Source organism: Camelus ferus, chromosome 24 (assembly GCF_009834535.1).
Source record: "Camelus ferus isolate YT-003-E chromosome 24, BCGSAC_Cfer_1.0, whole genome shotgun sequence".
Classification (NCBI taxonomy): Eukaryota; Metazoa; Chordata; class Mammalia; order Artiodactyla; family Camelidae; genus Camelus; species Camelus ferus.
Genome location: NC_045719.1, coordinates 4758127 through 4771363, shown reverse-complemented (window position 1 = coordinate 4771363; position 13237 = coordinate 4758127). Strand labels below are relative to the sequence as shown.

Below are 13237 nucleotides of genomic sequence, written 5' to 3'. Positions count from 1 at the left end.
TTATTGTTGCCAGTTAGCATTGTAAGAGTTTTTAAGGAGACTGGGCCCCTCCACGTGACCTCCTATATACTGCAGAAATGGCAGTATGTATGTACTAACAACAACAGAAAAACCTACAGGATATAGCACCAAAAAAATTTCAGCAAACTTCCCAAGAGCACATGTTTGGTAGGATATCAAAACTTTCTAATGAAAGATCAGCATCAACATGTAAGTCAAATAGTACATGAAAAAAATGTAACTCAGTAGTCAAAATGCCTCATATTTAATCTATAGTTCTCTTTTTAGAGGATATCTTAGATCTCCACCAAAAAATAAAAAAATAAAAAAGGAAAGAGAAAGTACACAAGGCTATCTTACAATGACACAGGCAGGAGGAGGAAGAGAAGGTCAGTGACTTCCACATCATATTTTTTCCACCCCTTGAAAAGATTAGAGAAATGTGTGTTCATGGAGTTATGTCTGTAGTAAGTTGACCGTTTTCTTTCTGACCTAGATTTCAGCTTTGGCAGGCTGTTTTCTGCACCTTCTCCATCACCTGGGGTACAGTCTCTGAAAATCCAGTAATTTTCTTCATCCATAAGCATTTCATGTGGAGCTCTGCTTGGCTTTTCAATTTCAGGTTCTCTATTTGCATGGCTTTAACTGCCTTATGGGGGAACCACAGTACGTTCATGAATGGAACCAAATGGCCCAAAGACCATCACAGGAACACCCAGAGCTCCTAAGACAGCAGATGCCACCAGCCTTATGTTAGGTGGCCTTCCTCAGGAAGGTTGGGCATCTTAAATGCTGTTTGTCTCAGGGGCCACGGAAACCAGTTTACTAGGGCTGTCTTTCAGATGTGCATCAGACTTGACGAATAAAGGACTTTTCTCAAAGCAGACTCTTGAGCATCCTAGGTGGTGCTGATGGTGTTGGTGTAAGGGTCAAGCATCAGAAATAAGAAAAATGTTTAATTCTCCCTGGCACAAAGAAAAGGGGGCATTTATTTTAGAGAACTTGTCCTTGTGGGCTCTTTCTCTGCCTTTTGAAATGTATGTAAATCTTTTCAAAGGCTGAATAAGCCCCTTGCACACTTTACAATCCCCGAATATCTCTTTGAAAGGGGACCTGGAGGCATCGCATTGAACTGTAATCACCAAGGAAGACAGCACTCCTCCTTCTATTTTGTTCCCCTTCAAGGGAGGAGGGAATAAAGTGACTGGTCAGAACTCACTGGTCTTTGGACATCCTTTACCTTGTGGATGGATCTGGAGACACACCCCCTGTGCTCAGGCAGAGCTGGTCCCCTGGGGCTTACTGTCCCTCTGCAGTAGGGTGCTATAACAAAACAGTCCTGACTGCATCCATCCTTATTCCCTTCCTGTCCACTGTCCACTGGTCATGGGTCCTTTTTTTGTTTAATTTCCCCAAATAGTTCACTTGATTTACCTGAAGAGATTGGAGATCTATTTTCGGCTTGCAACAACGTGGGTATTAGTGAGAGGCAATTCCAGTCAACTTTGTTCTTCACTTTGCTGCAGAAATGATGCCATTTTTATAATAGGATATTGGCCACACTTCATGTTTTTCTTACTGGACTCCGTTGTTTGACATCACCCCTTTGCCAGATGACCATAAATATCTTTATCAAAAAAATAAAGCCACACAGAATCTCCAGTTGTTTTAAAAATGAGAAAAGAATAGCTTGATATTATCCTTTTTGTATATAGTTGAATTTGGAAGTGTTCCCTCCTCTACAATTTTTTGGAATAGTTTGAGAAAGGTATTAACTCTTTAAAAGTTTGACAAATTTCTCCTGTGATACCATCTGGTCCTGGACTTTTTTGTATGTTGAGATTTTCTTCATTAATAATTCAATTGCAATACTAGTAATCAGTCTAAGATTTTCTATTTCTTCCTGTTTTAGTCTTGGAAGATTGCATGTTTCTAGGATTTTATCCATACAGAAATTTTCATGAGACAAAAAGTCTATGTATTTTTAAAGTATACATCAAGTTCACTATATCATAAGCAAAACTCAGTACATTGCAAAGAAGTAATATTCTATAGGTCACATTTTTTTTAAACCACGAAGTAATTAAATATGAAATCAACTATAAAAAGAAAAAAATTAGAACTTTGAATAACTCATGGAGTGAATCACAATGTGTATTTAAAAGGTATTTAGAACTAAATCATAATAAAAAATTAATATCAAAACTTGTTTTATTTTTAATTTATAAAATTTAAACAATAAAGATAAAAATGAGTTTGACACTACCAAAAAGCCTAGAGAAAGATGAATACAGCTTCAGATGAAGTAGAGGTTTTTAAAAAGTCTGTGAGAAGGGTATAAGTTACCTAATGACAAAAAATTTGAAGACTTATATGAATCCATAATTTTTAAGAAAAATAAAATTTAACCCTAGAAGAAATAGTAAACTTAAATAGACCTACAACCATTTTAAAAAATGAAGTAGTAGTAAAACCTACCCATCAAAAAGGACAAGAAAACAAATAAATACAAAACAGATTCAGATGGTTTTATACTCACTCTGATATATAATTTAAAAGATATATATATATATAAAAGAAGAGGTAATGCCACCCAATTCATTCAGTGAGGATAGAGAACAGTAATAATAAAACAGAACACAAACAATGAAAAAAAAAAAAAGATTAGTGACCACTCTTACTGAAAATAAATGCAAAAATCCTAAGTAAAAGAGTAGCAAATAACACTGAGCAATCTTCTAGACAATTAAAATACCACATTATGACCCAGCTGGATTTATTCTTAAAATGCAAGGATAGTTCAGCACTAGAAAATCTACAAATGTGGCTTGCCATGTCAAAAAGTTAAAAGAGGAAAAACTATATAATCTTAGTATTTGCAGAAAAGCACTGAACAACATTCAAGTTTCAAAGGGCAGGGAAGCCCCGCTCCAAGATCAACTGGAAAGGTGCACCAGAAGAAAGGCACGGTTCCACGTAGCAGAGAATGTCACACTGATGTCAGTGGCAACAAATCAGAACAGCCAAATGTGAAGATTTGGGGCTAGGGGGGTGGGGGTGGGGGAAGTAGGGTGGCAAATTACCTCTGAAGAAAAAAATTCCAAATCCTCTATTTGACATTGAGTCAAACAAAGATTTGATAGTACGTATTATGGGTCAGCCAGGGTGCTAGGGAAATGACAAAGCTCTAACGCCAGTCAGAGACAGACGTGCATGTTCTATTGTTGTCACTTTCGTTCTTAAAATCCTTAACTGGGCGTCCACTGAGGTCAGGGTATAGACAAAGATCATTCAACATAGCTTCAAAAAAAGGGGGGGTAGCTTGGGATTTGGTGGGGGGTAGTGTTGAGAGTATGTGGACAGCTCCTCTAAAGATGTTCCAAATAGGAGCCTCTCCAACAACTTCTTAGGCAATTTCTTCTGTAATATGTTGACATGATGGTTGTTAAAACTAATAAAGGAAATGGAAATGAGCCTTGGGTAACACCATTTTTGTGCTCACTTTACACCAACTAATAGAACAGGTGAGGTCCTGGACCCAGCATCCCCCAGACACACTCCAAGGTTTAGTGCCTGGCGAAAAGTACCTCTTCCTTGTAAGGCCTGCATTATCCAGCCACTGAGATCTTTAGTTCCAGGGCATCAGAACTTATTTTATAGGTCATTTGTTTAATAACTTAAGTGTGTAAAATAAAATAAAATACTCAGTGTTTGCTAAATATATGAAGTCCAGGACCCCACCCCAGTCCTGAATCAGAATCCCTGACAGCGGGCTCAGGGAACCAGCATGACTGTGATGCAGATCGTGGAAAGAGCCCGGGAGGAGATGGGGAAGTGAGAAATTAGCAGTGCATGATGATTTATGTTTGGGCGAGGTAATTGTAGTAAACCTTTTAAGAGGAAGAAAACTCTGGAAAATAGAGTAGAGAAAGGTTTATATTCGCTAGAGGGAGACTAAAAACAGAGAAATCAATTAAAAACAACAATAATGGAGGAGGGTAGAGCTCAGTGGTAGAGCGCAGGCTTAGCATGCACAAGGTCTTGAGTTCAATCCCCAGTACCTCCATCAAAAATAAATAAATTAATTAAACCAGCTATAAATCCTTATATGAGTTAAATCCCTGTAGTTCTTATGCAACTATTAAAATGACAAATATAAACCAAATTTCAAAACCAACGAAATTCAAATGATTTAAAACTGAATTATGGTATGTCCTGCCGAAAATAAATGACTCCTTCACCACATGAATAGGGAGCTAATGATAATGACACTCTGCACTCCCTGCAGACTCACGCCTAGTGGGCTGCTTTCCAGAACACTCCCACATTTCTGCCTCTATCCGTTGAGTTATTTGCTGCCAAGAGTTGTGTTCCTCTACCCCCACCAGACATGTTTATGCCAGTTGTATGTTTTAATCGAAATATGTAATTTAGTTAAATATTTCACAAACTGATAAATTATTGTGAGAAGAGAAATCTGTTAGATGCCTTAAAATTTTGAGTAGCTAAATTATGTTATGTATAGGTGAGACAAATACAAAATACTGGCCATAAATAATTCCAAAAATCTAAGCAGTAATCGTTGTTTCACAATGGGTTTAAGTACTCTATTTTAAAGACATAGTCGTATCATGGGTCTGAATTATTTAAGAAATAGATTGTGACAGTCTGGTCACTGGACTCACAGGAAAGGTCTTGACCTTATATCAAAACATAGGTAAATAAACGTGCATTTAAGTGGTTTAGATAGAAATGTTTAAGGTACATGTTACTTTACCAATGTTTTTTGATTAAGTAACCAATTTTTTATTTGCTCAATGCCATTTGCAAGAATGTGACTTTTATATATTAAATCTACCTTCATTCCTTCTTATTCCACGACAGCGCTGGCAGCTGTATTTCCTCGTGCCTGTGCAATCCGGAACACAAACCAAAAATGTGGGATCTGCAAGTGACTGGCAATGATTTCTTGTTTACCTGGTTGCCTTCCAAAAAATATTGGGTATTACTTTTGCATTATTATAAAAATAAAGCCAACATTGAAAATTTCTTGTAGACAACATGAAGAGTATAGTGAATTCATCACGATGAGAAAGTCGTGTCGAACCCAAAAGTAGTCTCCAGCAAATGACTGGAAATGTCATTCTGCCATGTGTAAGGGACCCTCACAGAGGTTTAGAGTGAGTCTAATACCATACAGATAAAGCAATAGATCAAAAAGGGAAGATTTTTATCTTCGAGTTAAAGGATCAAATTCTTACTGGTTTCTTCAGTTTTATCTTGAGAAAACTGAGCCTATTTCTATATTTCCTACACCCGTTCATGTAAATGTTAAAAGGAATTGTATGAAACTGGTAGAAGTATAAGTGATACCACATTTCTAAGATGCAACTTGGCAGCTGGTAACAAAGCTTTATAATTTTCCATGTATTTTTGACCCAACAAATCTACCTACTTCTTAAGGTCCATCCAAGGGCTGTATCCTGTGCTCAGAGATGTGCACAAATATTTGGTCAGAATGGTGAGCTTCATACACGCACACAAAAAGGAAAACATACAAAAAGAGTAAAAATTGAAAGCTTGACCAAATAAACTCTGGCAACGTCCAAATACTGGAATATTACACAAAAATAAAAATCATACTGGGCAAGAATAGTACTGTTACTGAAAAATGTTTGTCATATGCTGTTCAATGAAAAAAGCATGGTAAAAACAGGGTGTATAACATGATCCTGTATTTATTTAAACATATTTTTATATATAGGAAAAAAGTCTGGAGGGCATGCACAAAAATGTTAAGAGAAGTTTACACAGTTCTAGGATTATCCAGGGAATACTGTAATGGACAAATAGACCAAATTCAATTATAATGGAGTTTATATTCCAGCGGGTGAAAGACAGAAAATAAAATAGTAAATTTGCAATAGTAAAATATGTCATATGGTAATGAGTACAATGGATGGTGAATGCCTAGGTGGAGGTAGGTGGGGTTGCTCTCTGTATAAAGTGGTTAAGAAGACTTCCCTGTTAACGTCTGAATAGTGATCTAAAGGACCCCAGGAGTGTGATGGGAGGGACAATCAAATTCGAGTTTCTATTTTAAAAGGATCCTTCTGGCTGTTTAGCTTGGAGTTGAGTGGAATGGGGTAAGGGCAGAAACAGGGAGCCTACTAGGAGGCCACTGCAATATCTTGGCAAAATATAATGGTAGCTTAGAACTAGGGTGGTCAGATTCTGGTCACATTCTGAGGGCTGGGCCAATGTGAAGTGCTAGTGGCTAGTATGTGGAATGGCTGTGGGATGCAAAAGAAAGATGGTTTTATAGCCTCAGATGATTGATGCAGGGAGAAGAACATTAAAAAACAAACTACCATTAGCATCTTCAGAAAAATAAGATTTTGCAACCATAAAACAAGATCGGGATGCTATGAAAAGAAAGCAGGTGGGAGGCAATCAAAAAACAAAACAAGATTAAAGTTCTGATAGACAATGGCCAAGGCTGAAACAATCTGAGCAACAAAACAAATAACAACAGCATTGGCTTATACCCCATAGAATAAAGTAAATATTCATGGGTTCTGAAAAAAATAATTGCATAAATAATTGGGGGAGAAGGGACATCTCTTCCTTTTAAAGAATTTCAATTAACACATCTGGAAAGAATGAGGAAAACAGGAAAACCACCATAGTAATAACCGCTGTAGGCAATTTCCACCAAAGGTGAACGCTAAGATGAGTGACCAAAGGTTGAGGGGAAACAGGATGCTTACATATTCTCAAAGCATCATTAATTAAATTAATTAAAAAGGGGAAAATAGTAACTTCATAGCTGAGAAACCTCGCAAAGGCTAGATTACTCAAGTAAGGTAAATACCACCAGTAATAAGACTTAAGAACAGGAACCCTGGCAGGGTTCAGAGATGAAGGCAAGTCACTTCTGTGGTGCTCTTGCCAAAAACGCACAACCTCAATGTAATCGTAAGAATTATCAGACAAACTCCAATTGAGACTCATTCTACAAAAAATAGCATACCAGCACTACCCAAAAGTATCAAGGTCATAGAAGGCATAGAAAGAGTGAGAAACCATCGCAGACCAGAGAAGATTAAGGAGATATTAGAAATAATTACAATGTGGTACCCTGGATTGGATCCATTAACAGAAATAGGACATTAGTAGTGGGAAAAATCCAAAACTGGTCAAAATTAAGTCTGTAGTTAATAGAAATTGTTCTGATGTTAATTTCTTAGTTTTGATCATTACATTATGGTTAGGTAAGGTAAGGTGTTAACATTAGGGGAAGTTTGCTGGGGTATATGGAGCCTCTCTGTACTTATTTTGCAACATTTCTGTAAATCTAAAGTTATTTCAAACAAAAAGCATTCTTTTAAACCTTATTATAAATGTTGGAAATAGTTAAGGAAATCTCTCAGAAATTAGATGAAGAGGACAAAGAGATTTAAGATAAGGAGTAACAAGAAATTTAGAGGACTTGTCTCGGAAGACTGGACAAAGAGAAAACAACAAAGATGAGGAATCATAAATGAAATAATTTAAGAAAACTTCCCAGAACTGAAGGATATAGTTTCCAGATTGAAAGGACCCACGAGTTTCCAGGACCAAGACCCACCGGGAAACATCACCCTATTTCAGAACATGGGGCTGAAGAGAAGATTCTTCAGGTTTTAAAGAGAGAGAAATACAGGTGCCACACATCAGAATGGCTTTAGACTTCTCCCGATGTTTTCAAAATTTTAAGATAGATTATACATTTTTAATATTTGTTTATTCACATTTTTTCCTGAAAGCAGATGTGAGATTCCTGGAGCAGAAATCTAAGTTGTAATTACTTACAGCAATAATTACACCCGTTCCCTACATCCAGTGCCCTACAGGTGACGTGCTGAGAGCCAGATGTCACTCTGCACAGAGAAGGTCTGCCCGAAATTATGAATCTGTGGGTTTATACAGGCCCCCAAACTGCCCCTCCCCTCCTGAGAGAAGCGGAGAACCTTGCTCCCTAGTCATTAACAAGCCTTTGGAATGTAAATGATGGCTCCAGGCTCTGTGGCTCATCCCCCTTTGAAATGCAAACACCTTGGGAGATAAGGCTCTAAGAACCCCTGGAGGTCTCTGGCTATTCAACTACCCCTTCGGCTTCCCAGGCTAGTTTTTCAACACAGGTGCCATTAAAAGTTTGCTCAGAAAACTGTGCAGAAACATGAAGTTATTCACTTCCTGACAGATTGTTTTCCAATCTAGAATTCAGTCCCCAGCCCATCAAGATGCATGAAGGTGAAATGGATCTCACAAAGCTCACTTCTATTCACTCCTCAGAGCACCTGCTCCTCTACCACAGCAAGAGAATAAATCAAGAAGACAGCATAGATTCCAGGAATACTTTTTAGGCTAAGATTTGTAATTCTTTTAGATGCATCTCCAAAGTCTGAGGGTGTCTTTAAAATAAGAGGAGGAAAGCCCAGGTTTGGCTGCATTCCATCAAGTAGGATTTGAATGACTCTACCGGGAGTTGTGACAGTGTGGGTGGAACCATCCATATTCCCTTCGTTTTGAACAGTGGCACAAACTTAGGTGATGGTCTCCAGCTTCCGACACCGCTCTCCTAATACCTCTTATAGGTATTGAGGAACCTGGACCTTGTGATCACCTATGGTGCCCATCTGGAGTTAGAAGGCAGGCAATTCAAGTAATCACATTAAAAATGCCTAAAGGCTCATCAAAAAGAATACCGGTAACAGATGTCTGCGAGGATGTGGAGAAAAGGGAAGCCTTATATGCTGCTGATGAGAATGTAAATTGGTGCAGCCACCGTGGAAAATAGTATGGAAGTTCCTCAAAAAACTATCAATAGAGCTACCATATGACCCAGCAATTCCACTCCTGGGTATATATCTGAAAAAACACCCAAACACTAATTTGAGATATGGAAGCAACTTAAGTGTCCATCAACAGATGAGTGGATATATATATATACACATATATATATATTTATATATCATATATACATAAAATGAATACTACTCAGCCACAAAAAAGAAGAAAATTGTGCCATTTGCAACAACATAGAGGGACTTGGAGGGTATTATGCTAAGTGAAATAAATCCGACAGAGAAAGACATATGGTGTGATCCCCACCTATATGTAGAATCGAAAATATACAACAAACCAGTGAACATAGCAAAAAAAAAAAGAAACAGACTGACAGATAACAGAGAACAAACCAGTGGTTACCAGTGGGGAGAGAGAAGTGGGGAGGGGCAATATAGGGTAGAGTGTTAAGAGATACAAACTATTATATAAAAAATATATGTAAGATACATATGTATGTGTGTGTGTATATATATATATATAAATAAGATAAGCTACAAGGTTAATGTTGTCCAACACAGGGAACATAGCCAATATGTTATAATAACTGTAAGTGGAGTATAGCCTTTAACACTGGGAATCACTATATTGCACACTTATAACATATAATATTGTACGTCAATTATACTTCAATAAAACAAATAGACAAAAATGCCTAAAGGGTATTATCCCAATTAATGAAATAATTACAACACAACAGACTTGAATCCTGAAATAACCTGAAAGATCGTCTAATACTAGGCCCTCCTTTAAATCAAGGACTCAGGAAGATCAAACCACGTACTCAAAGTTCATATAGCAAATTTAAGACTAAAAGGGACTGAAATCCAGGAGTCCCATCTTTTCATTGACAGATAGAAAATAACAATAAAATATAGTGTTTGTCATGTGTAAAAACCTTCTCTAGGTTATTTCACTTAATTCTCACTTTATTATTATCCCATTTTACAGGTAAGGAAACTGAAAACCAGAAAGGCTCAATAAATTGTCCAAGGCCACCAAGCTAGTGGTGTAACCAAAATTCACACCTAGCCAATCGAACCATCTAGCTCCTAGCTCGAGCTCACACTTCAAATTATTATATGGGATGGTGTCTCTCATAGAAATACTTTCAAAGTTTTTCACCAGGAAAAAAAAAAACCCACAAAACTAATTTTGGAGATTTTAGTCAGAAGTGCAGTACACAACTGAAAATTCAGTTACTACAGAACAAGAGTAGGATGGATACTGAAAGATAACTAATAGATAGTCATACACAGTAAAAACAAAAAACAACAAATTTTAGGAACTCAGGAGTTTTAAATCAAATCTTAGCCTTTTATATTAGGAAGTTTTAGGAAGAGCCAAAAGCTTTATATAAACTAAATAGACCCTGTATGTCTACTTCAGGCTGCTTATAATTCAGATATTAAAGTGTCTTCACTTACCAGAATCAAAGAACCTAGTTAATCCCATTAAAATTTTTTTTTGTCTGTAAAATGACAATAGTATCAAAATATTGTGAACTAATTAAATAATGTAAACTACAAAGCATTCTGTGGCTGTCAGGTATTAATTTGGGTAAGTCTAGTTCCATTCTATCTCCAAAGTTACATTGTTTCTTGTGCACTATTACCATATCATTTTTAAAAAATAAGAGTGATATAATAATAGTTGGGAACTTTAATACCCCACTCTCGACAATGGATGGATTGTACAGATAGAGGACCAATAAGGATACAGTGGATTTGAACAACACTATAGCCCAAATGAACCTGTCAGACACATACAGAACATTTTGTTATAAAACAACAGCAAAATACACACTCTCCCAAGTGCACATGGAACGTGTTCTAGGATAGACCATGTATGAGTCTATAAAACAAGTCTTAGCAAATTCAAGAAGATGGAAATCACACCAACTGTCTTCTCTGTCCACAATGGTATGAAACTAGTAATTAATAACAAGAGGAAAACTGGAAAATTGAGAAACAAAGCATACCAGAACTTGCAGGGTACAGCAAAAACAGTTCTCAGAGGGAAGTTCATAGCAATAAACACCTACATTAAGAAGCAAGAAAGATCTCAAATAAACAACCTAGCTACACTTCAAGGAACTACAAGAAGAACCACCTAAGCTCAGTATATGAGCCTTCAATATATGGTGCCGGGAAAACTGGGTATTCACATGTAAGAGAATGAAACTGGACCTCGTCTGACACCACTTACAAAAATTAACCCAAAATGGATTCAAGACTTGAATATAAGACCTCAAACCATGAAATTCACGGGAGAAAAGATAAGAAAAAAGCTCCTTGACATGGGTCTTGGCAATGACTTTTTGGACATCACACCTAAAGCACAAGCAACAAAATTAAAATAAACAAGAAAGACTATATCAAACTAAACAGCTTCTGCACGGCGACAGAAACTACCAACAAGGTGAAAAAGCCTCCAGAATGGGAGGAGATATTTGCAAGCCATATATTTGATAAGGGGTTAATATGTGAAATATACAAAGAATTCATACCATCAAAACCCCCCAAGTATCCCAATTAAACAATGGGCAAAGAACATAGACATTTTTCCAAAGAAGATGTATGAGTGGCCAACAGGCACATGAAAATGTACTCAACATCACCACTCATGAGCAAAATGCAAAGTAAAGCCACAATGAGATACAACCTCATGCCTGTTGAAGTGCCTGATTTCTGTGTGCAATCTAAAAAACAAAACAAATGAACAAACATAACAAAATAGAAACAGAGTCATAGATACAGAGAACAAACAGGTGGTTGCCAAGGGGAGGTTGGGGAGGAAATAGATGAGGGAGATTAAGAGGTACAAACTTCCAGTTGCAAAAATAAAAAAATGAGTCACAGGTATGAAATGCACGGGGTGGGGAGTACAGTGAATAATTATTTAATATCTTTGTACGGTGACAGATGACAACTAGACTTACAATGATGATCATTTTGAAAAGGATAGGAATATCAAATCACTATGTTGTGTACCAGGAACTAACACAGTGTTTTCGGTCAATTATACTTCAGAAACAAGCCAACAAACTCATAAAAAAAGAGATTAGATTCGTGGTTATCAGAGGTGAAGGGTGTGGGGAGGGGAAACTGGATGAAGTGGTCAAGATGTACAATGCACACGATAAATATAATTAACACTGTCATATGTTATATATGAAAGTGGTTAGGAGAGTAAATCCTGAGAATTCTCACAAGGAAAAAAATTTTTTCTTTCTTTAATTTTGCATCTGTATGAGATAGATGTTCATTAAACTTATTGTGATTATCATTTCATGATATATGTAAGCCAAATTATTATGCTGTATGCTTTAAATTTATGCAGTGCTATATGTCAATTATATCTCAATAAAACTGAAAGAAAAATAAAGCTCAGCATCACTAGTCATTAGGGAAATGCAAATTAAAACCACAATGAGATATGACCCCACATCTGTTAAAATGGCCAAAATCAAAAAAGACAAGAGATAACAAATGCTGGCATGGATGTGGAGAACAGGAATCTTTGTGCACTATTGGTGGGATTGTCAATTGGTACAGGCACTATGAAAACAAAAACAGTATGGCGTTTCCTCCAAAAATCAAAAATAGAACTACCATGTGATCCAGCAATCCCACTTCTTGCTATATATCCAAATAAAACAAAATCACTAATTTGAAGAGATGTCTGCACCCCCATGCTCACTGCAGTGTTATTCCCAATCAAGAAGACATGGAAACAACCTAAGTGACCATCAACATATGAATGGATAAAGAAGCTGTGAGATATATATGTAATAGAATATTATTCAGCCATAAAAAATGAGGAAATCCTACCATTTGCAGCAACATGGACTTGAAGACGTCATGCTAAGTGAAATACGTTAGAGAAAAACAAATACTGTATGATCTCACTTATGTGCAGAATCTAATTTTTAAAAAACCACCAAACTCACAGAAAAAGAGATCAGACTTGTAGTTACCAGAGGTGGGAGAAGGAGGAATTGAAGGAATGTGATCAAAAGGTAGCAACTTTCACTTATAAGAAAAGTAAATACAGGGGTGCAATGTCCAACATGATAATAGTTAATGCTGCTGTTAAACGTATAGGAAAGAAAGCAGGTCCTAAGATCTCATCACCAGAACGTTTCCCTTTTTTTTTTATTATATCTATAAGAGATGATGGATGTTAACTAAACCTGTTATAGTAGTCATTTCACAATATACATAAACCAAACCATCATGCTGTACACCTTAAACTCACACAGTGATGTATGTCAGTAATTCCTCAATAAAACAAAACAAACAAAAAAAAACTATCACAGCGAAAAAAAATGTGACAATGAATATAT

The 13237-nt window shown here is 36.7% G+C and overlaps 1 protein-coding gene across 1 annotated transcript in view; it reads right to left on the bottom strand.

Annotated features, from left to right (window-relative positions):
* The window catches only part of DLGAP1 (DLG associated protein 1), a 989257-nt gene that overhangs the window by 964417 nt on the left and 11603 nt on the right, over positions 1-13237 (bottom strand). The window contains exon 3 of the mRNA XM_032467518.1: positions 1435-1627. The gene's annotated coding sequence lies outside the window, so the exon portion shown is untranslated. The remainder of the gene's footprint in view (positions 1-1434; positions 1628-13237) is intronic.